Source organism: Hesperophylax consimilis, chromosome 18, assembly GCF_061612785.1.
Source record: "Hesperophylax consimilis isolate HC1 chromosome 18, BYU_Hcon_1.0, whole genome shotgun sequence".
NCBI classification, from domain to species: Eukaryota; Metazoa; Arthropoda; class Insecta; order Trichoptera; family Limnephilidae; genus Hesperophylax; species Hesperophylax consimilis.
Genome location: NC_142853.1, coordinates 17,257,507 through 17,282,941, shown reverse-complemented (window position 1 = coordinate 17,282,941; position 25,435 = coordinate 17,257,507). Strand labels below are relative to the sequence as shown.

The window sequence follows — 25,435 nt, the reverse complement described above, 5'->3', positions numbered from 1 at the left end:
ATTAGAGTATAGCCTAAGACACGCTGAGGTCAATGTTTGAGTTCTGATCACCATTCACCGTTATTGTTTGGCTAATGTAAGACAGCGAAGTTTGAAAGAGATTTCATTTGTATAGTTTACCCCTTTTTCCTTCCCCTCCCCCTCCACACTTCCTTTCCCATAATACGACTTAGTTGTTCAACAAAACTCTTATCAAAATATTAGTAGCTACTACAATATTAGGTTCCTTGAGTTAGCTTTTCACGAAAACGGCGCAATATAAATTATTCAATAATAATAATTATTATTATTAGGCGTCCTGTAAGGAGGAATAGGAAATAAGGCACACGGTTTTACGAGAAATAATTTATCAATTAAATTGGTAAAGAGATTATCCACTCTAATTAGACGGAACTGAATTACCGCAAAACATATAGGTACACTAATAGATTGTTCATATAGAAGGAGTCCTATTCACATGAATTAAAAAAATCTAAACAAATTACCCAACGCTTAAAAATGCGAAATAACTCTCAAGATCTCGGTTACTGTATGCTCAGTCATAAAACAATTAACAACAGCAGGAACACACAAAAAGTTAACAAAAGGGCCCCATAACGGACCTACCAGAGGTTTAACTGATAGCGTGCGGCCAAGGAAAAAAAAAATAAGAACGTCGAGCGAGACAGGGGCGGATTGGGAAATCTTTCGTAGAAAAAAAATATATATAAAAAAAAAAAAAAAAGTAAAAGGGATTAGGAGTTTTGACAATTTTAGCAACAAGAACAGGGCAGTGGGGAGCAAGTGAAACCTAGGAAGGTTTGAAAAAAAAATGTATTATTGGCGAGTTCAAACGTGTTCTGCTGCTAAGTTGATGGAACAATAATAGCTGACAATAGCTTATCTCCGTATCTACTCCCACTATTATTTTTCCAGAAGGGAGCTGTGATGGACTCGCCCTGGGATAAATTTTTTTTATTGTTGATTTATTATGGTGGGAAAGAAATTTTCAGTTGGTCTCACGACATAGGAGATTACAAGATGTTGGACAACTGATTTTAAAACAAGTGTTTAGATTTATTAGGGTAGAGAAAAAAAAATAGGAACATGCACTGTATCGTCAGAGACCTCCGTGATGGTGGTTGATAATAGTAAGCCGAGCTAAAATGCTGGTGGGCCAACACGCCACTGGACTGGGGGTAGTCAAGTTTCATCCTTTGAACAAAGAATTAGACATGTTACTGGAGAAGTAACAATTTATTGGTTTTGAAACGATTTAAAATTAATGTGACAGGTTCTAGGGCCATAATTGATGTGTTCCTTTAGTGCATTTCTGTCTTTTGAATACAAAAAGCATTCAGAATTCAAAAGAACATAAATTAGAAATCGCATATGGCGATTTGGGGGGGTTGGTTTGGGGAGAGAGTCTGGATTTGAAAGCGCGGGGAGACGGTCGGGACAGTCAGCGTTGAAGATCGGAAGGAGGAAGTCGATAGTCGTGGTTAATGAGCGCGGGCGGATAGAGAGTGAGCGTTGAAGAACGGAAGAAGAAAGTCGATAGTCGAGGGTGAAAAAAAAGCGGTTCAAGAGAGTCAGGTTTTGAAAACGTTGGGAGGCGGGAAATAGAGTCAAGGGGGTCAGAGTTTCAAGGTCTGGGAGACAGTCAGGAATAATCAGGATCGGTCAGCGTTTTAGAATAGTCGAGTCGGTACAAACTAGGGAGCGCGTCAACAAGAGTTAATCGTCGGGACGCGAACGCAGCTAAAATCATTTAGTGTAGAAGGTGTGGTTTTCTAACAGCATGAGTATTTCACTGCATGTGGCTGTGTTTGTTCTTTATAATTATTTGGATTGTTGACACTAAGATGTATCGGTAAGTCTATTATAATCTAATTATTAACACTTATTTCCCTAATGTAAACCAAATAATTCAATTGTATTTTGAAGTAAGAGTATTTAACTTGAATACTATAGAATAAAATCTTCAACAGAATAATATAGTGCGGACCCGTTTAGCAGAAGAGGCCATAAATCACCTAAAGTGGGGGCCGACCGGGACCCGGCCATTTCGAAACTCAAAGAAAAAAAAAACCTTTAGATCATCCAACAATAGACATTGTTTATGAGTTAGACTATTTTATGCAATTTAAAATGATTTAATAATTCTCCAGTAGTTATATTTAGCGCCAAAATTTATAGAACACAAACCATTGTATTTATGCAGTGTTTTTATAGTAACGGATAGAACGGTTATTAGTCGAAACAATCAGATACCTATGGGCGGAATAGTAACGGATAGAACGGTTACTAGTCGAAACAATCAGATACCTATGGGCGGAATAGTAACGGATAGAACGGTTAATTAAATGCTTCAATGCCTGTTATTTGACAATGAGTTGTCGTATCCTCCTTGGCAATTCAACTTATTCTATACGGAATTCATAAAATATATTTAATTACATATAACTTATTCAAACATCATAATTTTAATTCATTTTTGAATCGGAATAACGCAGCGGATTGAGGCTAGCCGCCGAGAGAATGCATCTGTCTGGCATTCCTATTCTATCAAGCGAGATTTTAATTTTTCATAGGTTTGACGGGGACGAAGTATACGAATTTTCCGTAGGCTGTCCTATCTTACCAAAGCGACAAAAGCGAAGGGAACGAAATTTGTAATTTGGCTTGCCTAATAGGGACTTTTGTGTTAGCAAAGTCGATAACCCTGGATACCGAGATAACGTCTATTTTAGTATAGCAGCGCCGGCTTTTTCCCCTGCTATTGGTGTGGTTGAGTTATTCCCGTAAAAGCACCGGTTTCTGTCGAAGGTTTTGGCGGACCAGCCTTAGATAGTCACCCTGAATAGACCCCTGTTTCGAGTATTTTCAGCTGGTGAGAGGACGCTTTCACGGAGTTCAAATCGAAGGGAACGAATATTGCTAATGGGCTTTCCTACTTGAGTTAGCTGGTAGACGAAGGAACGAAGCGGGTAATGGCTATGCTATTCTTGTCTGGCGTGTGGGAAGGATTTTCTCGCTGACAGAACGAAGGGATCGTGACGAATATGAAGTTATCTCGGCGCTTTCTGACGTCCTTCCTGTCAAATTCAATAAGTACTTACCCCACTATAGGAGGAGAAGTCATCCAGAATTAGGTTGGAAATTGACTCCGACTGAAACCGTTTGAGCTGACGGAGATCGGATGATTTCAGATTCACGACCTGATGATTCCAGTATCCCTGATCCTTAGCGCCGGAAGTCGAGGATATCAATTTCTACCATTCTTTGATATTTGAAGCGAACGGAGGGTAACAAACGATAGAGCAAATGACCATGACTTTGAAGTGGGGTAAAATCTCCCGTCTAGGAAACATTCGTTATGTCGGATGGACGCCCTCATCCAAATTAAATATTGACATGACTATTTTGAGTGTGAACGAAAGACTTGAAGTATGTTCGGTATTGTACATATGATAAATATGTGTCATTACCTCTACTGGAACGAGAAGCTGTATAGACTGGAGCCAGGAGCTATTTGGAGTAGCGTGACTGCAGAGGCGAAGTCGAACAAACTGAAGCTGAATTCATCATTATCCGTACGAGCGTAAACCAGAGGGGTGTTCACGGGACTCCCGAACTCCTGACGTTGCTGATGCAAACCACTTCAGTATATGTTTATGTTTGAGGTTAGTAGAGTGGACTCCTAATTTTCGGCATGCTGGCGAAGCTTAACTCATCATCGATTTGGGGGAGGTTGACGCGACCTAGACCTCGCGCTACCCACGTGACCCAAATGGTTCCTGACACCAGGCGATCATGCCACCGGACCGGAGCAGCTCCTTGTACCTAACGGTATGAGATGAATCTTCATCATTCATCATCAACATCAACATCAAAAGCTACCACCAAGGACCCACATTCCACCTTCATCACCCTCCGGCAGGAGGCAAAACATGTCATTATCTCATCTGTCGCTGAGCGATATTCAATTCATTTCTGGAGGTGTTGGGATTGGACCATCAACTTGGCTGCTCTCGAGCTGGTCACGTTGATGGATGGGATTTGGACGGAGACCAATCGAAAGCAACACATGTTTTGTCTCTAGCTATTCCCGAAAATACCTACTCATAGAAATAACTCACAAAACTAACAATCCATAGTCAAATCATTAACTTAGAATTTTGTGCATCTTGAATTGAATTGTCTATAGCGAATTTCATGTACTTGTAATTAATTGTCTCATTATATTAGCACATTATCAACTGCAGCAACCGGAAACGTTTGGGCGAGCAAACAAGGTAGGAAAAGGTAGTTAAAATCAGGGTAGTCGGTCATTGTCTTATTTTCAAACCATACAGAATGTAACACGCCTCATCTAAAAAGAACCAAAGTTACCACAACCAATTAAAAGGATCCTTCAATGAATTAATCCCTGTCGAAACAAAAAATTGACACAACGTGACATATTGATTCGTTAAGATTGAAGGGTTGATAAACCGCGAGAAGTTGCAATCAAACGTAAACAAAAGATTAATCCGTTATGAAGAACCTAGGGGAGACGGGGAAAACATTACACTACCAAGCATTAGGCTGAGAAGAAAAACATAAATTATACCCAGTGTCGAACGAAAGACGTTTTCACGCAAAATAGTAACGGTAGTGTGGAGATACTACCCACGTAGTCGCCAGGATGTGTGAAGCAAGATGTGTGGTATCTTTCTCATCTATTCGGGTGTCTTTAGTTATTGCAACACGTGAGGCATGCTCTTGCTTATAATAGTATTAATATCTTATGTTCCTGACTTGTAAGTATAATTCGTTCAAATTCTTTCTCGTGTCAAAAAATCTTCATAATTTTTTTGGTTCTATATTTTTATTTTATATGAATAAATGTTCACTTGTTTATTTATGGAGGGCACGTTTAATAAGTGAAAATGACATCCTAAGCTTTTTTCATGAGCTGTCTAAAATGATTCAAGCACATTTGCAAAAATCATTCTGTTGGGGAAATAGCGTGCCCAACCTGCATTGCCATAGCGAATTCTGTTGAAGATGTGGACAAACGGAGAAAAACTATGAATGTATACTCCTACTTTTCAAATAATATACTGCTTACATCATATTTACTCAATTTAAAATTTATTGCAATAATGTTGTTAGAGTATACAACAACATTATTTCTATTCTTTGTTGTTTTTTTATCACTGAAGTGTTTTCATTCTGTATATTTGTGGTTTTATGACGCTACGTTTTATTTTATGGCTGTCGAAATAAATGTGAATTATACGAAACAACTTTATCCGTCTTTAACTTTAGTTTTCCGCATATATACAGGAAGTCCGGAAACTCGTAGTACAAGCGGGAAACTGGTGAATCTACATCACATTTGGAGTCGATTTTGTAGTATATTTTTTTTTGATTTGAGTTTTCGTTATCGAGTAAATCGAGTTAGAAGTTGATTTTTTTTTTTTTTTTAATCAAATTCTTATAAATTATTACTGAAGATCAAAGTACCCAACTAATTAAAACTATTTGAAAGTAAAACAAATGAAGAAACTCGGATTTGAAGCATTATTTTGAAATCACCCTTCATTTAATCCGGTGTAATCCTAAAATATTTCTGCTCTGCAGGGTTAAAACATCTATTGTTGAACCCTAAACACCAGAAAAAACTTTAACCCTAAAATAGCCGAAAAATATTTTTTTTGTTTTTTTTTTTTTTTTGTGAAAATGCTCAAATCAAAAAACTTTATGTTTATTTGGGTTCCCCATGTGGTGTAGATTCTCCAGTTTCCCGCTTGTACTACGAGTTTCCGGACACCGTGTATAACAAGTTCGATGAAAATATTCTATTTTTAATACATCGCACACAGTGCTACAGTCGACCGGTCGTCGAACTCCCAAGACACTACCATGGCTTCTCCGAAGCAAATGAGTCATTTTTCCATGACCAGCTATCCCAGTCACACCAATCGCGCAGCGCTATAAATACGTTTGGCTGTGTTTGGTCTGTTCTTCTTTCGCCCTTGAGATTTTGTTTTCCACCATTCGGTTTCGGAATTAAACTGAGAGCTGGCAATACAAAATCTACGTCATTTTCTATCAAACAAGTTTACTTTAGGTGCATTTCTGTGTGTTCCTGGAATAAGGATACATATAGTAAAATTACGTAATACTGAGATTTTTCTTTTGTTCGATGTATTTGTAAAATAATCATTAATAAGTTGTCAGCCCATTTACTTCTTGTTAAGATAGTACCAGACTGCTTTAAACTTGTTGTAGGCAACAAGTAATTCACATAATTTTATAATCGTTGGAATAAATTAATTTTCACACAACAACATCTGATTTACGTCTACGAAACCGCCAAATTAAATATGATGAAAAATTAAGTCAGAATCTTAACGACGTTAGTGAAGAAGCACAAACACAATAATATGCGACGCTCGGCCCTGTGTCAATACACGTCACTACGGTTGAATTTGCCTTAGCAAATCTCTAAAATAAAGTCAGAATCTTAACGACATAAGTGAAGAAGCACAAACACAATAATATGCGACGCTCGGCCCTGTGTCAATACACGTCACTACGGTTGAATTTGCCTTAGCAAATCTCTAAAATAAAGTCAGAATCTTAACGACATAAGTGAAGAAGCACAAACACAATAATATGCGACGCTCGGCCCTGTGTCAATACACGTCACTACGGTTGAATTTGCCTTAGCAAATCTCTAAAATAAAGTCAGAATCTTAACGACATAAGTGAAGAAGCACAAACACAATAATATGCGACGCTCGGCCCTGTGTCAATACACGTCACTACGGTTGAATTTACCTTAGCAAATCTCTAAAATAAAGTCAGAATCTTAACGACATAAGTGATGAAGTCACTTATGTCGTTACGTTGACTTTACGCGGCCTGGCGTAATGGACGGAGCCAGAGAACACTATCCCATCCTAGGACACATGTAAAACATCGTGACGATGATTTAAATAATGTAATTCCCACTCGATCTAACTAACCAGCCCAATACGGTGTAGCTGTTCATAGTTATAGACCAAGTTACAATCATTTACGATATGGTCTCCGATAAAGTACATTATTGTTAGTTACTGTTGATAATTGCGCCAACTGCGGCAATAACTACTATTAGTTACTGACGATAATTGCTATTAATTTTCATTAGTCCAAGTCGTTCGCAAATCGTCTGATAATCTTGAGTTGGGTTCTCGCAATGTTTGTTCATATAAAAAAAATAATTGAAACGTTATGCTTAAGTGAATATCTCCGTGCTAAAGCTTATCAGTTATCAGCTGATAGGTGGCAACTATTTATTGGATAACCTACACCCCTGCCATAGGTCGCCCGAAGTTATTCGCTACGTTTGGTGACTTAGCAGGGGTGCCTGGGCTCATGAGGTGAGGTTGGTCAAGTCTTGGCAGTGGATGCATTTGCCCACCTACTGCGAGGCGGTTCGGATCGGGAGAGACTGGTTGAGGGAGGCGTTTTAACCTCTCCAGCCGGATTCTCCCTACCCATCGCGAGAGGGATGGATTCATATGTCTGTCACTCCTGGATACATTGACCCCCAGATGCCTGGCCACCACTCATATATTTTTGCTTCCTAGAAAATTCTCTCCTTCCTATCCCTAAAAAGACCCTCCGTACAACATCCCTTAAGATGACATAGGCCCTGAGGGGAAAATTTTCTTCAATGCGTCCTGTGGAGCTATTGTCAAAATCTAACCTTTCCTTCCCCATTACCGTCATCTTTACGACCTAACCCAATTGGGGATGCCGCATTCCCACTGACGTACTCCTGTGCGCTTTCCCACAAAAAACCGCTTTAAATTCAATTTTATCCATTTTTCAATATCTCTCATTTTCGAATTCACCTATTTGTATTTCACGTTTATTTTTGGTAATGAATGGATGCAAATATTGGAAGCGGAAATTAACCCACATTCCGACATCCGATCGAGCTGAAATTCGGCAGATAGACTCGTTATCGATGACAATGAATTCATTCAAATTTTGGTGTCAGTCACGTATACATGCGTCTATATAGGCATTTCTCCGAAATCGTACAATATTACAACAGTAAATATACGAAATAAATGTTAAACCGTCACGATTGGAATCTGGCAAGTTCGGTAACACAGTCGATTCCAGTTGCTGGAAGGGGTACGAATTCGTTAATATATTTTATGACAAATAAATTTATTTACAAAAATCATAACATCTTGTACAGCGAAAAGCTGTATAGAATACCTTGAACAATAAAATCACAAAAACAATACGGAGCATTACAACTTCCCATCCTCAGAGCACGTGTTCCAAGTCTTAACAAATCTTTGCCCCCTGGTGGAACGGTCGCACGGGGACAGGAGTACTCCTGGCTAGGGTAGTATAATCGTATCGCATCGTGTCGTATCTAATTAATCGTACTAGTTATCTACATTTAGGTACCGACAATCCGCGCCAGCATAGCGCAATACCAACTAGAAAATAATAATCTAATAATAAATATCTTGTCATACGTGCTACCGAACTGACACTTTTTACCGCTAAATTATTTATTTACTAGTTGGGAATAAAATTATTTGGAATAATAATTATTCGTTTCCTATACCTACACTCTTGCAGGTCTTGTTGCATCATGTTGCATCGTCCCACAGCATGAACCTAACTGGGTGGAGCTATTCGAGAATAATTTTGAGTAAGAGGGAAGATGTAGGTATGTAAAAAAAATGTGTTTACTTACTTAATTTTGTCATGGTATCTCCCTGTCTCAAATACCCAAAAAAACATAAGCCGCAATATAATTTTTTAACAATACCAGCAATCAAAAATTTTCGGCAATTGGTAGTATTTTCGAAATCATTCGTTTGGGGCCTGCAGTCCCGTTGTTAACAGGATTACGTGTAAGTTGAAAATATTTTTTGAATAAATTAGGAATATATATTTTATATCGGTAAGTTTTCTCCGTGTATCGGTAAGTTATCAAGTATCTGGTTCACTTAATGTCGTCTTTTGGCGGCCCTGTCTTGCGTCATATATTCTCGTTACGCTTCTTTCTTCGTTCATTACGTTAACGTCAGTCTAGCATTCTAGAAATATAAAGCGTCAGTCTAAGGCCTCAGGCGTTGCCCTGTAGACCTCATCATCAATCCCAGTGGGGAACGAATGGATCGGGTCACAAGTTCATCGACCACATGTTGGGTGGTCTCGTGGTCTGCACTCTGCATCGCTCCGCATTCACACATCTCCGACTATTTTAAGGTAATGTGCACGTGCACGTTTAATGCGTAATGTGCACGTTTAATGCGTAATGTGCACGGAGAAAAATGAATACGGCTATCACTATACTGTTAAAAATGTGACTGCTTGAACATTTTCTAGTAAAATATTAGTCATTCAGAATTCATTCGCCTTAATATTTAATAATATTTGGCTGGTTTAAATGGCGCCGTTTTCGTTTAAAATCACCTCAACGGCTTATCCGAATAAATATGTAGTTATATTCGGTATTCTAGATATTAATAAATAACTACTGATTTGGCTTAAACGGTTTATTATAACACATCCGAAAAATAAATAAACGTAGAAAATACAACAGAATGATTTGCGAAAGGAAGGTTCGAGAATATTTCCTAGCGCGTCACGTGGCCAAAACAATTCGATCTCGATGTCAAGGTTGCTGGTAATGTACTGACCATTTCTTTCACGTTGTCGCTTATATAGGTGGACAATAAAACAATTTCGAACATTCCAGTTGCTACAGTAATAAATATTAAAAAAAATATAAGAAAACCAAGAAGCTTGTTTGGCAAAAGCCGAAACTTCTAGAATAATATTCGAATCAAGTAGTTGCGTACCACTAAAAATATAATGGACGAGATGCTAAATTATTATTATTATTAAAAACACGTGTTCCGACTTCCTCATAATGTATTCGAGCTGTACTGTTATTTTGTTATGAAATTTGTCAATTCATTCGTTATAGGCCTCTAGTCTCATTTTCAACAGGAAAACGAATAATTTGACCAGATTTTTAATAAGTCAGTACCTAAGTAATATTTCTTGTCCGTAAGTTTCTGCGTGTGGGGTGGGTACTCCAATAAAAATAATTTCTTCTACAGCTGATTAGTTAGCTGTATTTTCTAAACTGGTAGATATGAAAATGTCAAAGGTTTTCAGAGAAAAAAAAACTTAAGACCGGATGTGACTGTCTGGAGTGTCTAGACTCCAAAGTATAAACCGCAAGCAATTAGCACGTTGATAATAGACCAGTAGCCCACAACATATTTTTTTAATCCCTCCGCGCGCCGTTTGAATGAAAATAGCGGAGAGAATAAATAATTAATGACATAAGAAATGACCAGCCAATAAATCAGTGAACAATGGATTGTTCAATGAAATTCTGATCTATTCAAGGTTACAGTTATTCGTCGGTTTCATTCATGTACCTACTCTACAACATACAATGCGCCTACAAATAGATACTTACACTGACGACATAAATTTATAGCAGCGTGCTGTTGGCATGTCTGCGTGCTAAATTAAGCCCACTTATATTAAATTTACTAATTGCGAAATTGATCTATCATTTTCAAATATCAAAATTCTTTCACGAATGGATATTTGATTTCTTTGGCCTTTCTGAATCAAAGGTAAATTGGCGACATCCGTTTTATTTTAAAGTGGGACCTATCTTCATGGGATATTCTGATCAATAGTTCTATGAACCTGCCTTAGCGAGAGTAGGTACCTGGCTGACTGATCGCCCCCTATCGCAAAAATACTTTTTATTCAATTATGTTATGTCGTAATTTTTCACAAAGTTAGTCTAGTGTTCTGGGCTCCCAGTCTAAACATCGCGTGATGTTTGACAGATTGAAACAGATTTAATTTTAAATAGTGCTATATCTTTAACGATATAACTAACTAACTAACCATCATGCCGTTTCACCGCTGAGGTAGGCAGAGAGGATGAACCGCCAAACAACTCGGTATTGGCACACTTCTTGTCCCATTCACAGTCATACATCGTCTCATATATACAAGTATGTAATACACTTGATCATGCCATGTCTTCCTCGGGCGTCCCCGACTTCTGCTACCATTCACATTTGCGTCATATAACCATAAAAAAAGCCTTATTCATAGCCCTGGGAGCCCCCAAATGTATAAGGGTTTCCCATCGGGAACTTTCTCCACCGGGACTCTGAAGTCCTTAAAAAACATTTCTTTATCCCCCGCATACCCAATTTCTACCGATTTATAACAAGTTTCATGAATAAAAAGTTATTTTTATAGATAATATCTAAACATTTGTTATGCCCAAACGTTAATTATACGAAATTCCCTCGGTAGGAAAAAATCGCAAAGTAAGCTCCGAAAGTTATTAAAAACAAGTTTTTTCGGTTATTTAATATTTTACAGACATGAACAAAATCAAAATGTATCTTTAAATACAAGAAAGTATACTAGAGATATTTGCTCTATTTTAAGCGATTCGTGTTTTATTAAATATTTTCACCATTTTCGTTAAATTATGATCGTTTTTAACATTAACGCGCTCCCTCTAACATTCGTATTTACATATCTGCCTTTCAAACCATCTTTGAATGTTTACTACGGGGTCTTAAGTCACGCGGAAACATTTTATGTGGGAATTCACACCCATGAAAACGCGTCTATAAATTTTCTAACCAGGTACTATGAAAATATGAAACCCAAACAGATCCTTCGTGAAGATTAATATCCCGATATTGCAGCCAAGTTCCTTTACAAATTATTTTTAAATACAAACCTAAAATTCATATTTTTCCAACAACCATTATTATAAATTCATTATGAAAGAGAAAGGGGCCTCTTGGCCCAGAGCTCTGTATGCCAATATATCACAAGAAAAAAAAACCTTAGAGTAACGGTTCCCGAAGTGAGTTCGTCGCCGGGGTCCTGCGGTGTTTTCGAAGGCCACAAAACGTCGAACTATATGACTCACTAGTGGTATATTTGAAGAAGATATGGTAAATTCAAACCGGAGGGTTTCGCTGAGGATGCCGGAGTTCAGTGACGATTTGAAAAAAAATCAACGGCTTAATTTTTTTTGTTTGTTTCTCGATTACTGTTGTTCTGTTGTTCAAGGTGCGTCATACTCACTATATTTTATAAAATTTTATTTGAAATTGGAATAGTCAACGTCCAACGGCAAATAAAAAAAAACATGGTGATACGAGTATGCGTGACAAAAATAAAATTGATTTCCCTATGAGTGGCAAGTGCTCTGCAGATACAGAAGATTTGTTTAATTGTATCTACCATTTCAGTGTGAGAAAATTTTTTATTTACTGTAATTAGACTTTGATTAAACACTTTGCTGTAATCTGTGGAAATTCACCAAAATGACAATTCAACACATAATGATTTAAAGTCATTAAAAGTCATGAAACAAAGACTTGATTAAATAGGTTATGTAGGTTAGATTTATATGTTAGTTTTTATCGCTTTTAATGACTCTATTTTACATTTTAAAGGTGTACAAAAATCAGGAGACGATAATGTTTGTTTTTAAAGTCAACTTAAAACAACAGATTCCAAAAATTACATAACCCGTTTCAAATCTAGTCTGGCCTACCACGGAGGAGCTTGCTTCAGCTAAGGTCTACGTGCCATGCATTTGATTTAATCGAATTTTTTTCCGTATAACGGCGCAATGAGAATTCTACCACTAAAAAATTCAAGGTCACGTCACACGCACAGGTCTTGGAATATTATTCATTGTCCACATAATATAATGTGTGGAACGTGAAATGATTTTAAATGTATCCACTTATTTGCGGAAATCTCCACTAAATAAAATAAAATACCGATAACGAACGTCGAACCTGTCGAAATCGAAAGTACCCTCATTTAATAAAAAATGAAGAGTCAGGAACTGAAGATGGAATCTTAATAAATAAACACGAGTTATTCTCCATTAGGGAGATATTAATTAAGCTTTGAACATATGTTATATACTTACCCTCGTACAGATCATTTGAAATAGCATAATCTTGTTCACCGTCATTGGACGATTGGTATGTATACTTTGTAATTTGGTTAATATTAACCCTATGTCTGCTGTACACTTACTGATGTTCTTAATACTATCAATAAAAAGAATTCAGCTTGCGTATGTTTGTGCACGCAAAACTCGAAAAGTAGTAGACCGATTTCCCTGAAAATTTAAATGTTTGTTGCTATTAGTGCCAAAAGTGTTTAGAGAGTGTTTTGAATCGTAGAAGAAGTCTGGATGCCCGAGGAATACTGAACGAAATATCTGTGTAAACTGCGACATATGTTCGGTCATATTCCATGTGAGCTTTAATATACAGACAGATAATGATAACATAATATACGAGTATGTTAGGTTATGTTTATTTTTATGTAACGTATTCACTGTGTCACCGTACTGTTGTGTTATGGAACCCGATAAATCGTCACCAACAATTGACTTGAGTCACTACATGCTTATTACTGCTTTACAAAAGAAGTATAATATAAAGTCGAGGAAAGGGAATATTTTCTCAATGCATTGTTATTGCCGTAGAAAACGTAGACGGAGAAAACTGTATTTGCATCAATTTCTTCATCGATTTCCATCTTGCAGGATACTTATATTAGAAGACGAGGCACGGAGGTTTTTCCCTGACACCAGCCTTATGCAGCCTGGATTCGAGGGTTTTAATTTTGCTCATTTGTGCCTGAAGGAGAAATCCCAGTATAATATTTTTTTTTTCGCAATGTTTACAAACCTAAGGATTTCGAACACGAATATGTATAATGGTTTTTGATTTAGTAGTTAGAGCCGTTGTTCAATTGAGTCGAAATTATTGAGCTGATACCGTAGCTCCCGCTCTTAATAAAATGAGACATGAACCATCGCTAGTACAAAGTAATAAATATTATTATGGGCGGTATTATTGCCGGGGAGCAAATACCACTTTTCTCGATGTTTTGAATACAAAACATTCGTTTTCCAGACATTAAAAACACGCTTTCTTTTCTTCTTTTTAAGCTCATAATTAATTAAATACAAAGCTTATGATGAATTAAAGTTTTGCGTTAACCTTATAAACTGTAGACATAAAAGCTTTTTGTATAAGAGTTGGTGATGTTTCAGCGCACAGCTATTTCCTTCAGTGTTTTAATTATACTATTTGAACTTGCCTTGCAAAAAAACGTGTTTTAAATTTTACACAGCTGATGAACAGCCATTCATGTATCGTAAATGTTTATTTATCAATTGTGTAAAATTTAGAACACGATTAATAAGAGAGTAAGACTTAGCGTTTGTTTGGCTACAACGTACCTGAAAATTAAATGAATTAAATATACGATTGTATATACGGTTGTCGCGAATTGACTAGAATACGTACTTTTTAAATCTCCATTTCACACACGGTGCATTCGGACATCTTTGAATACACTTTTCTCAAACTTCCTTTTCAGGAACTCAATCACAGTCCGCCCCCTTCCACTTCCTACCTGCCACCCCCTCCCATTTCCGCTTTTTGTGAGGGATGAGCTATTCAAATGCCATTCGGACTGTCTTGATTTGAGCTCTAAATCCTCGCAATGGGGAATTGAGACACTTCATTTTGAATTTCTACTAAAAATAATGGGTAATAATTTAAAATCTAAAAGAAACTATAAATCGCAAAAGCAAATCGATATACACCTCTGCTACTAGAGCAAAAAGAAAATTTTCTATTGATTCAAAATTTTAATTGACTTAGCGTAGCGAAGTCCTGTTTTATACCATTTGGTATTTCTGTAAATTTGTTTAATATTTTTCGTTATCCCGCCAGAGTTCGCATTAGCGAGGATTCTTCTACAATAATTCAAATCGCATTAAGAAATATTATGATACCTCTGCGTGAAGAAAGTTTGAAAAAAGAATTGTCATTGATAATGTGATATTTGTTTGGATAAATTATATAATTCCTTATTTGAAATGAAAAACGATGTAAGATACATAAAATATTTATGGTTAGTAAGAAGGTAGGTTAATAAGTGTCTTAATATATTATAAAACATGGGATTTCAAAGGAAATTTTTGTTTGATTTATAAAATGTATTAGAAACATACTTTTTTTGGACGAGAGGTCTACTATTCACATGTTCACAGAACTATTAGTTTCTTTTTGAATAAGCCTACCGAAGTCGTGTTTTATCTCGACCGTTTTGCATTTCGTATGTCTGTAAATTTTGTTTGTACTTTCCGTTTCCATTTCAACATAGTGACCGTTTAAATGGATCTGTAAAGTTTCCCCTTTCAAATGTGAAATCGTTGTGTTTATTTTGACTTTCCTATTCAATTTTTTTTCAATGCTCCGTGGTCAAAAGGTAAGGCTCTCGACCAGCTAGCCGAAGGTCGAGTGTTCAAATCCGTCGCACAGTTTAATAAAAATTATATCCTTAAGTTTTTACCAATAAGAATGTGTATTTGTGTGTAACTTATGAATGTGTTGTCTAGATATTCTGAAGCAGTTGTCAGACAACCAGGATATATACCTAGACCTCACCGCGGACCCACCACCATCTCCAGAAAGGGGGGACTTGAGAAGGATTACCTCCAATCGGTACTGCTGCCAAACCTGCTGGCTTCTCCGCCCAACCCTCAAAGGTAATTTATTAAGTAATCATTTTCATCTTCTCTTTAACCACTGATCGTTAAATCCCTGTCCAAGCTTCTTCCAATCCTCATTCCAGATTATATTTCCTCTTCTTCACGAGACTTCTGGTATCTAGCTTCGGATATATGTAGGTAACACTTAAATTGCATTTGAGGTGATACCATTACTGAATGTGGATGTATTAAAATAGCTGAATACACAACATTTTACTTGACGAATATGTGTTATTAACGATTTATTTATTTTAAATAATATTATCAAATCTGATTTAAATTTACGCATTAGAAACATTTTTATATGAGCATGAGCTTTCAAAAATTAAATTAAATTTCTGACATTTAACAGAGTGTTTGAATATCAAAGTAAGAAGCCTTCAAATTATTGTCGATATAAAGGTGCATTGTGAAAATGTACTGACTGTGAATAGAAGATAACTACAACATCAAATGTCGGAAGAAAAACAAATAGTATAGTGAATTCCATCTTACTAAGAACGGGTTGTTTCACAAAATTTGAACAATTCATAAAATTTCATAGTTGATTTTTCAGTTCTGAGAAGGTTCAATTCAATTTCTGTCATTATTTCAGTTTTGTGAAACAACTTCCCACCATTTTTTGTAGTTGAATATAAACATTTTAAAATTATTGTACCTATTATATTTGGAGGCTGCGTTTTTTTGTGTGTTTTTGTATATTTCGTATTCGGAAATAGGCATGTCAAATATTTTTTTTGTTTTTTTTTTTTAATATTACTCCATATTCAGTGATCAAGGCATGAGGAAGATTGCCAGTTTATTTCACTAGTGTAATTTTTTACATAAGGTTATAATTCGTTCCACTTAAAGCATTCACGTACTCTGTTTAATGCCAGGATAATTGGCTACTAAGGGAAAAAATAAGCAGCCACATATATGTATGACACAAATAACATTACGCCATAATATTATAAAATAAGCAAAAAAAGTTGATTTTTTTCTCTACATTTGCAAAAAGTCGTGCAGAAAAGTCTGTCATAAATCTATTCCCTATTAGTGTAAGAATACATACAGCCTTCTTAAATTAATGTAAAATTAGCTAACTACTAGATATTTATTTTAGTTTTTTTACAATAATTAATAAAATAATCTATATTTCAATAAAATCAATAGTAGTGGGTGTGTAAAAAAATTAAAAGATCTTTAAGGGTTAAGTGATGTAAGTACCGCACAAGAGTCCCAACTGCTCAGGGCCAGCGAGATTGTGGCACCCTTAAATTATGGGAAGAACTGAGAAATAAGGGAAATGGAGAAATTTTAAGTGCCTGGCTATTTTAATCTGATCACCAAACAAAGCTAGAGCCATTTCAAAAGTTCCGTTTTAGAATGTTGGGTTTTCTAAAAACATCTTGATAAATAAAATGAAGAATTTTTTACTTCCCTAAGTACCTTCCTAAATGCCTTGGTATAAATTTGCGATTTTCAAATTTAATTAGGAATACCCAGTTACAGGTACATGAGATTTATTTTAATTATTCATCTATGCTAACAGTCACAAGCATTTATCATTTGGAGCTTACACAACAATGAATTTTTGTAAATTCAATTATCAGGCCAATCGCAATTTGCGGGGGCGCGATAATGTGCATTGGAAAATTGTTGATTTTGGTGAAAGCGGGAGGAATTGTTGGTAATCCTCGATTTATGATTGCATCGTTGTTTATCAATTTATGATTGCATCGTTTTTAATCAATAAAGGCCTAATGATGGGGACAATAAAAAATGTTGATATTTTATAAATATGTATTTGTTTCCACAACAATAAAATGTTATGATAAGAATGCCATCTTAAAATTAATAAATTCCTGTGTCGATTTCTACGATTCAGTTTATATGTTCTGGAATATCATTCATATAATGTATAATTACCCGCTGCAAAGTCTCCAATAGGGTATGTTATGTGTACGGGGGGGAAGGAAAGGAGATGGGGAAGATGCTGGTTGGGAAGTACTGGCTATTTAGATCTGTCCATCAAGCACGGCTAAAGCAGTTCAAGCAACATTTCGACTCTGAATAGAGGACTTTCATCAGGGAGGCCTATGTGGTCGAGTGGCAATGCTCTCTACTAGCAAGCCGAAGGTCGCGGGTTCAAATCCCTGATGAATTCTAAATTTGATGTTTTTGTGTTATTTCACAATTTATTCATTTAAAATAATGTTAAATATACTTGCGGCTCGTTCCGGAATGGAAGATACTCCAAATCGCCCTGGTGTAAGGACCACCATTCAGAATTGAAACGTTGCTTGAAATGCCTTTAGTCGTGTTTGGTGACCAGATCTGAATAGCCATTTACTCTCCTACCTTAGGGATGCCTTAGCCTCACTGGCTCCACACGATTGGGAGCAGTTGGGACTATTGTGCGGTATTCACATATAAAGGGCGATATTGAGGATATCTACCATTCTATATATCTCGTAGTAAAAATATGTTCGCTCTTGTATAAGGTAATAAGCGAATATAAATTACAAATTACTTTAATAAAATTTATAGAAAAGTGTATTTGTAAGTCAGCAAAACGGCATTTTTAATTTTTGAGTTGCTTATGGCTTGTACGAGTATTTTTGATTGAATCATTTGTTATCAATAGTATTAATATAATGCTATCGCTTGACTGCTTAATAAATAACTTTCTTCTGGAAATAAATTAATTACCAAAGAAAAAACATCTTTGAAACATTCTCATTATTAAGTAATTCATAACTTATCATGAAGAATTATTATAAAAAAACATTTTCGTACCAAAATATATACTTAAAGAAAACACGAAAATCTAAACAAACATATTTAAACTATATAGAAAGTTATTTCAGCAAATCCAGTAAACTTAAGCACCTGAAGTTTGAATATTGCATAAGTTGGTTATATTTTATTTTAAATAAATTTATCTATGCCGTCTCTAAATAATAGTTATCCTAAATACCTACAGCACGCATAGAAAACCTACTGAAATAAAATATTGATAATTTATTAAAAAATCTATTCAAATTATTCGTTTTCCGGTTAAAAACGGGACTGCAGGCCTTTAGCGAATTGAATTGACAGGTTTCCTGATAAATAAATAAAACACGAATGTGTTATGGCGATGTCGGAACACGAGCTCGTAAAAATTCTAATATTTTCGCATTTCGTCATTGCATCACAAACGCAGGTACGTGAACACTTGTTCCAATATATCTTGAATGTACTTTAAGTTTATTAGTATACGGTTTGCTATCCCGTTTTTAACAGGATTTTAATAAATCAACAGTACTACAACTAGTATCTACAACTTGAATTAACACTAAAACGTGATTCTTTTAAATATACTATCGTCATTTCACATGAGTGTTTAATTTCTAAGGACGGGTTGTTTCGGAGAATTTGAACAATTCATCAAATTTCAAGTTTCATTTTCGGGTCCTGTGAAAGTCCCATTCAAGTTCTGTTGTCATATCATTATAGGCTAGTTGCTTGAAAGAACTGAAATAAAAACAGAACTGTTCAAATTCTCCGAAACAACCCGTCCTAAATCTTACTTGTGTGACCAAATCAAATCGTCAATTAGCGCGATTTTGAGAAATTATCATTTGAACAAATCCCTTTGTACCCTCGTTCTACGCCTGTTTTTTGTTGCTTTTATCAAAACGTGATTAGCAAAAAAGCAAAAGAACCGTATGGTTTATGATTGAGGATGATTTGATGGTCATCAAAAGGATTTCAAAACACTACAAAATAACCCCCCCCCCCCCCCCCCGACTAGTTTGTTCGGTTTTGAGAACAAACATCTACGATCCCTAAATCAATTTGTTTGCTTTTTCAGCTGAACAAACAGCTCATATGATCTCAAACAAATAATTGTGTCTCCCTTTCGTAATGGTTGTGTTATGCTACGTATACATACGCGAGCCGAACTGTCGAACTGAACCTCAACTTATGGGAAAAGAATGAAGCAACCGCAAATAGCGCGAATCACCGCTTGCAGTTGTTTCGTTCCTTACCCTTAATTCGTGACTCGGTTCGCGTTTGGGTTCGCATTCGTTCACGTTTCATTCATTCACGTTCGTTTATATTTACAGTAAAAAAGGCAAAACATAACGCTTTATATTCAAATCTAGAAGTTAACAACGGCAGAATTAAAATGTTCTTTTATGAATCATTTCCGATAAACCAAAGGGTGACCGCAATTTTATGAAACTTTTTGAATTTTTTAGTAATTTTATTTTTGAGAAACGACAGAAAAATGAGGTGGCAATAATGTTTATAATAAAATATATGTTTTTTATCTGTAATTTTTGTTCGGATTTATGAAGAAAAATCGCAAGATGAGTCTTTTTTTAAACTTTTATGTTTGATTTAAAAACTTTAATATTCCAAAAATGATATGATTATTTCTAATAATAAAATATTAACGCGTATTTCATCACCTTTAAAAACAGTTTTCAGTTTTTGGATTCATTCAAATCATCTTTAAGAAATATAACCATCAATATGCCAGAGGCCTTAGGGTTAAATGACTACTATTTTCAACCACCGAAAGCACGGATTAAATAAAGTTTTCGTGTCAGGCTGACACTAAGCATCATCAGTAAAAGTTTTCACTTCACTAAGTAATAAGGCTCTTAGGCTAAAATAAGGTTTCGAGGCTGTTTAACGTATGGGAGGTAGTTTTTTGGTATCCCTGGAGGGTAGTTGAGGCTTCAGACGCCTGGCGGTCCGGGGATTGTACTTTGTTTAGATACACATTGCCTTTAACCCTTCGTCCAACGGCCAGACCTTGAGCTAATAATGGCAATAGACTATTAATAAAACCATTGATCCGATATAAAGTGGAACTGTTCATTGTGTTCTTTACTTTGGAATTACAACTGTAGAGGATTAATTTCAACGATGAAAGTGTGTGAAGGTAACGATGAAGAACAAAAGAATACGTCCGAGGATTCAACTTACCTTAATTATAAAATATTGAACCCCCATGAAGTGAACCCCTTTATACATTTCATGGAAAAGTCGCAAGTGAGATGGCTTAAACACCTAATAAAAATGCCAGAAGACCGATTTAAAATACCAACCGCAATTCCAGAGACAGTCTGGACTAACAATGAATGAACCTACGACAAGACTCCTGGAGGAGTCGAGGCAATGGGTTCTTAACCCGTATATAACAAGGGGAAGAAAATGAAATGAGATTTTTTTTAATTCTGCAGTATTTCATAAACCATCTCTTTGAACTCTTAACACCTGGAAACAAAGCTAAGAAGCATATTTATTTATTTGCAAAACCAGTATAAACCAGTACATTGCAATATCGGTAGTTAAAAATTTAAAAAAAGTGAATAACAAATACATTTACAAGTGGGACAAAAAAAGTTTCAAATGTAGGTTTACAATGTTAAGTATTGAATAATAATATTTCACGTTTAAATACGTTGTAGGACATGTATAAAATATCCACATTTCCTGCGAGACAGTTAATTAACCTAGTGATTCTTCCCAAGAGCATCACCATTACAGACGTATTACGATCGTATTAACATTAACAATCTGGTTGATTTTACAAATATCGATTGGTCTTGAAAATATAAAAACAGTAATACTCATTTGCTGCACTATAAGAGGAATATTTTTAAAACATATCGATTTACAAAAGCAAATAGGGAACGCATAATCGAAATGGCCAAATTCCGAAGCAATTCAAAACAGACCGGGTCAATGACATCGCAAATGTCATCTGAAGAAACCTGAAATTAGCAACTAAACGCGATATTGTAATGATCTGCCCTTTCTACTTCAAACTTTTCCTTCTCTTCTTTCTACGATAATTTTTCCTTTAAGTCCCATAGGTAACTTTTCCATAAGGCTTTGCATATGTGTTCGCAGGGATGGAAAATTCCTCCCCTGCCGTCTCTACAAGCCTTTGCTCCTCTCTTTATTACACACCCCTTCAAGTGTGTACATCCTAGTTTGTCCACGTGACGTACGACCTTGAACGTACTCATTTCACGTGACGGTTCAGTATAAAAAGGCTTCACCGAACGTTGTGTTGGTTTTTTGTTTCTCGGCTTAGAAACCTAGTTATCTATGTATGTGTGGTATCCCTTGGTTCTTTTGAGATAGAGTGAGTTGAATTCATTACCGCTGTGTTTTAAAGCCATCTCATAAACCTGATTTTTCTGAGTCGCCCGCTCTTCAAACTAGCTACGTGAGTCTACCTGTCATAGGATTATGTGAGTATAATAAAGTGTTAGATTTTATATATGTGATATACATACGATAAATTTATGGTGTTAGTTGTCGGCGCCATCCATGTATATATTTTGGGAGGGGAAGGAGAGGAAAGGAAATGAATTTTTTTCAAGCTAAGATTGACTCCTCCTCTTACCAAACAAAACTGATGGATGATAATTTGAGCAAGGCGATCGATATCTGCGTGTCTGGATATCACAACCGGCCGGGTCTCCCCTTGTTCCAAATCGGCAACCGTCACGCCAGAATAAAGAAAACCAGGTCTCATCACCAATTTCAGAATTGCCCCAATCTCATACACCTCCAGGATAACCTACTTTACTGAGTGTAGAAGGGGAAAGCCATGACATCCCTTGTCACGAATCTAGTCGCGAAAATGTGACACGTAAGGTCCTAAGTTACGTGCCACCTCTAGAAAACGTTGTAACTCCCACGTCGTCGGGGATTTACATCCCTTTCTAGGTCAATACATAGATAACACACGACGATCTTGTCGACATTTAGCCTGCTTTTTAACGATAGGTTGTGTGCCTACCCATTCAGCCAATTATAATGTGAGATATATGTAAGATCTACTCGAAATGCCAAATTTAGGATGAGGACTGTCTGTATTTTAATATTCGGTTCTAGTAATTATTTTATGAGGTTACTAGCATCCTCGTGTATTAGGTATGGGTAACTCCTACTGAATACCTATCCTCTCAGGTAGGTATAAACGGATGATTGGTTTGATTTTTGCATTTAATTTAAAGAGGCTGCCTACCTCTCGAAAGGTACCTGTTGAGAAAAGTTGTTCGGTTGGTAGTTTTATTTCGGAGATTACCATCTCCCTCTTTCGACTTTAGATTTGTTTTTGTGCATCCCAATTCGTAACTTAGAAAGTCAAACAATAGATGAAAAGTATTAAATTAGAAAGTCAAATAACAGAAGAAAAGTTTTCATTTTGTTCCGTCTGGTTGCATCCGATCGCTTTCAATTCGGGACGGCATACGCTAGCAAAACTTCCCCTTTGACTGACTGTACACCGCGCCTCTCGGCCTATATATGAAAAGGTCATTGGCCTGTCTCTCACTCACAGCTGATTGACAATCTGTCTAGGGTATTCCTTTTAATGATAACATTATTTGGGCGGCAGGTGTCGTAAACTTAGTTGTATCCGTCTTTTAAAGGGGTCCTCTGGAATTTAATAAATAATATAAAAAACTCACCCAGTTAGTCACCTCTCATTCTCAGCGTGAAGCTTACCTGGTTACACTATATAGCTAAATCACTTTAATTTTCGACCTCCTCCCTACGCTTATAAAAGGGTAATTAAATATTCCTGTAAATAAAATTGTACCTCCCTTATCTGTCAGGATTCGAACCCACAGTTAATGATATATTTGTTTCTCTGGTTTTCGGTCTCCGTGGATAAATGCCATCTCGCCAAATCAATAACCTAGCCCGATTAAACACTTCCCGCCTTTAAGTACGTTCACTCTGTTTTAAAAACGCAATCATTATTTTTATTATTTTCATGTTTTTAAGACAAGTCACTTAGTTTGAACTACATATTTACGAAATCACGTTTAATCTAACACACTTTCACTTCACACAAACACCGGATCAATAATCTTTCTCTTTAATTCAATATTCCACAATATTCTCTAATACCATTTGAATCTAATAATTAACTGTAATTTCACATATCACTTCTGACTTGTATTGATTTCTTGGAGCTGTCAACGTATCTAAGTTCAAGACTCGACTGCCTGTACCTGCGCCCTGTCCCGTGTGAATGTGTTTACTCCAGGCCTGTCTGTCAATAAATCTCCCGTCGTTGTCTAAACAAAAATTTTTTTTGAGCACGTTCGTTTATTATTTATCGTTTATTTATTTTCGTGATTATTCAAACCATCACAATATGCAAAAATGACCGTGTTTTTCAGGATTGAGAAAGAGGTGCCAGTCTAAAAAAATCCAGCATTAATACTATTACGAGTAAAGATTAATTCTTCACTGTAAAGCCCTATTCAGCGTATAGCTGTACCAACGGTGCACCGCAGTATTAGGGAATCTTTATAAGTAAGACTGATTGTTTCTTATGACGTGTCCTCCGTTTATAGGTATTCCAGTGGTAAGCCAACATTTGTATAAGTTTGGGATTATTTTGTTACAAGTTTGCGCGTAACACACGTCTTAGACTCGTAGGGCGGAAAATAGGTTCAAGTTAGTATACTTTTGGGTCCTTGCAGACGCAGTAGGAAAATTATACGTATACAATGTACATCACGACAACACTATTTTTTCTAAAAAATACTCTTTCTCAAATAAGTTTTGTGGTTATTTTGCTGTACAATAAACTAGTGTCCTCTGTCATTTAAGCGATCAGTTGGCTAACTAACCAACTAACAATCGCGCCGTTAGTCCGCAGGGGTAAGCAGAGAGGATAGACCGCCATATAATTTTGTCGTCACACGCCTTACTTCGTTCACATATTTTTTACATGGTCTCATATGTACATTATCTTCTATTGTTCGGAATGCGAATATTTGACACGAAATGGAATGACAGGGAAGTCAGAAGTACATGACACAATCAAGTCAATCCAGTCGGTAACTATTTGAGTTGGGTTAGGTTAAGAGATAAAAAAAATACATCTTTAGAAAGAGAAGGGTATTCAGGAATGGAAACCAAACTCGGCGCAAACCATATCAAGACACATTTTGTTTCTGAATCTTGTAATTTCACCAGGGTGATACTGAGAGTATATTCTACTCTAAGAAGTAGTAAATTGACAAGGAGTATATGCAAGGTCAAAATTATGTGAAAATCTACCCTCGACACCTACCCTAATCAATAAATTAACAACTTTAACTAGATATCTTGAGACAACAAGTATTAATTCAAATTACTAATAAACACATACACTTGCAGTGCATCTTGATCAGCATGAACAACTTTAACTCAAACAAACATAACATCAGTTATAATAATTAGTTGTGTTAGCCCCAGTTAGCCCATAGAATAAAGAGACCATACGAAATGCTATGTGGGTTTTATTCGTGATCTAAAAGTCTGGGAGTTTCTCCCTCGAATTTCAATTTCAGAACTGTGTTTATTCATCATTACGAGATTATAATTTTTAAACGGGATGGCCATATACGACTTCCGGCGAGTGTAAGAGACAGAAACAAAAGGTATTGAGTGAGTGGTGGCATGAGTTTCCATGATACCACTCGTATTGCAAACTCCAGTTGGCATCACTCCAAATATCTTGGAATTTTATTAAACATCTATGTTTCAAGAGATGAAAAACAATTATTTCTGTCGAGGTTCAGATTAACTTACAGCAGCAAAACAGTCATCATGTACCCACATACATTTGTTTTGTTATTTATTATTATAAACGCCCTGTTGGGCTTTTACATATATATGTATTTAACATGATATACTGCATGATACAGAGACACAGGAGTTTTTTTAAGTTTAGATAATTAAATTTAAATACAAATCTTAAACAAAATACCACAT

General features: G+C 36.1%; 1 long non-coding RNA gene across 2 annotated transcripts in view; it reads left to right on the top strand.

The window, feature by feature from the left end:
* The window catches only part of LOC149415450 (uncharacterized), a 97,504-nt gene that overhangs the window by 42,153 nt on the left and 29,916 nt on the right, over positions 1–25,435 (top strand). For both annotated transcript variants that reach the window (XR_016303759.1, XR_016303760.1), the window contains one exon: positions 15,506–15,655. This is a non-coding gene — a long non-coding RNA (uncharacterized LOC149415450). The remainder of the gene's footprint in view (positions 1–15,505; positions 15,656–25,435) is intronic.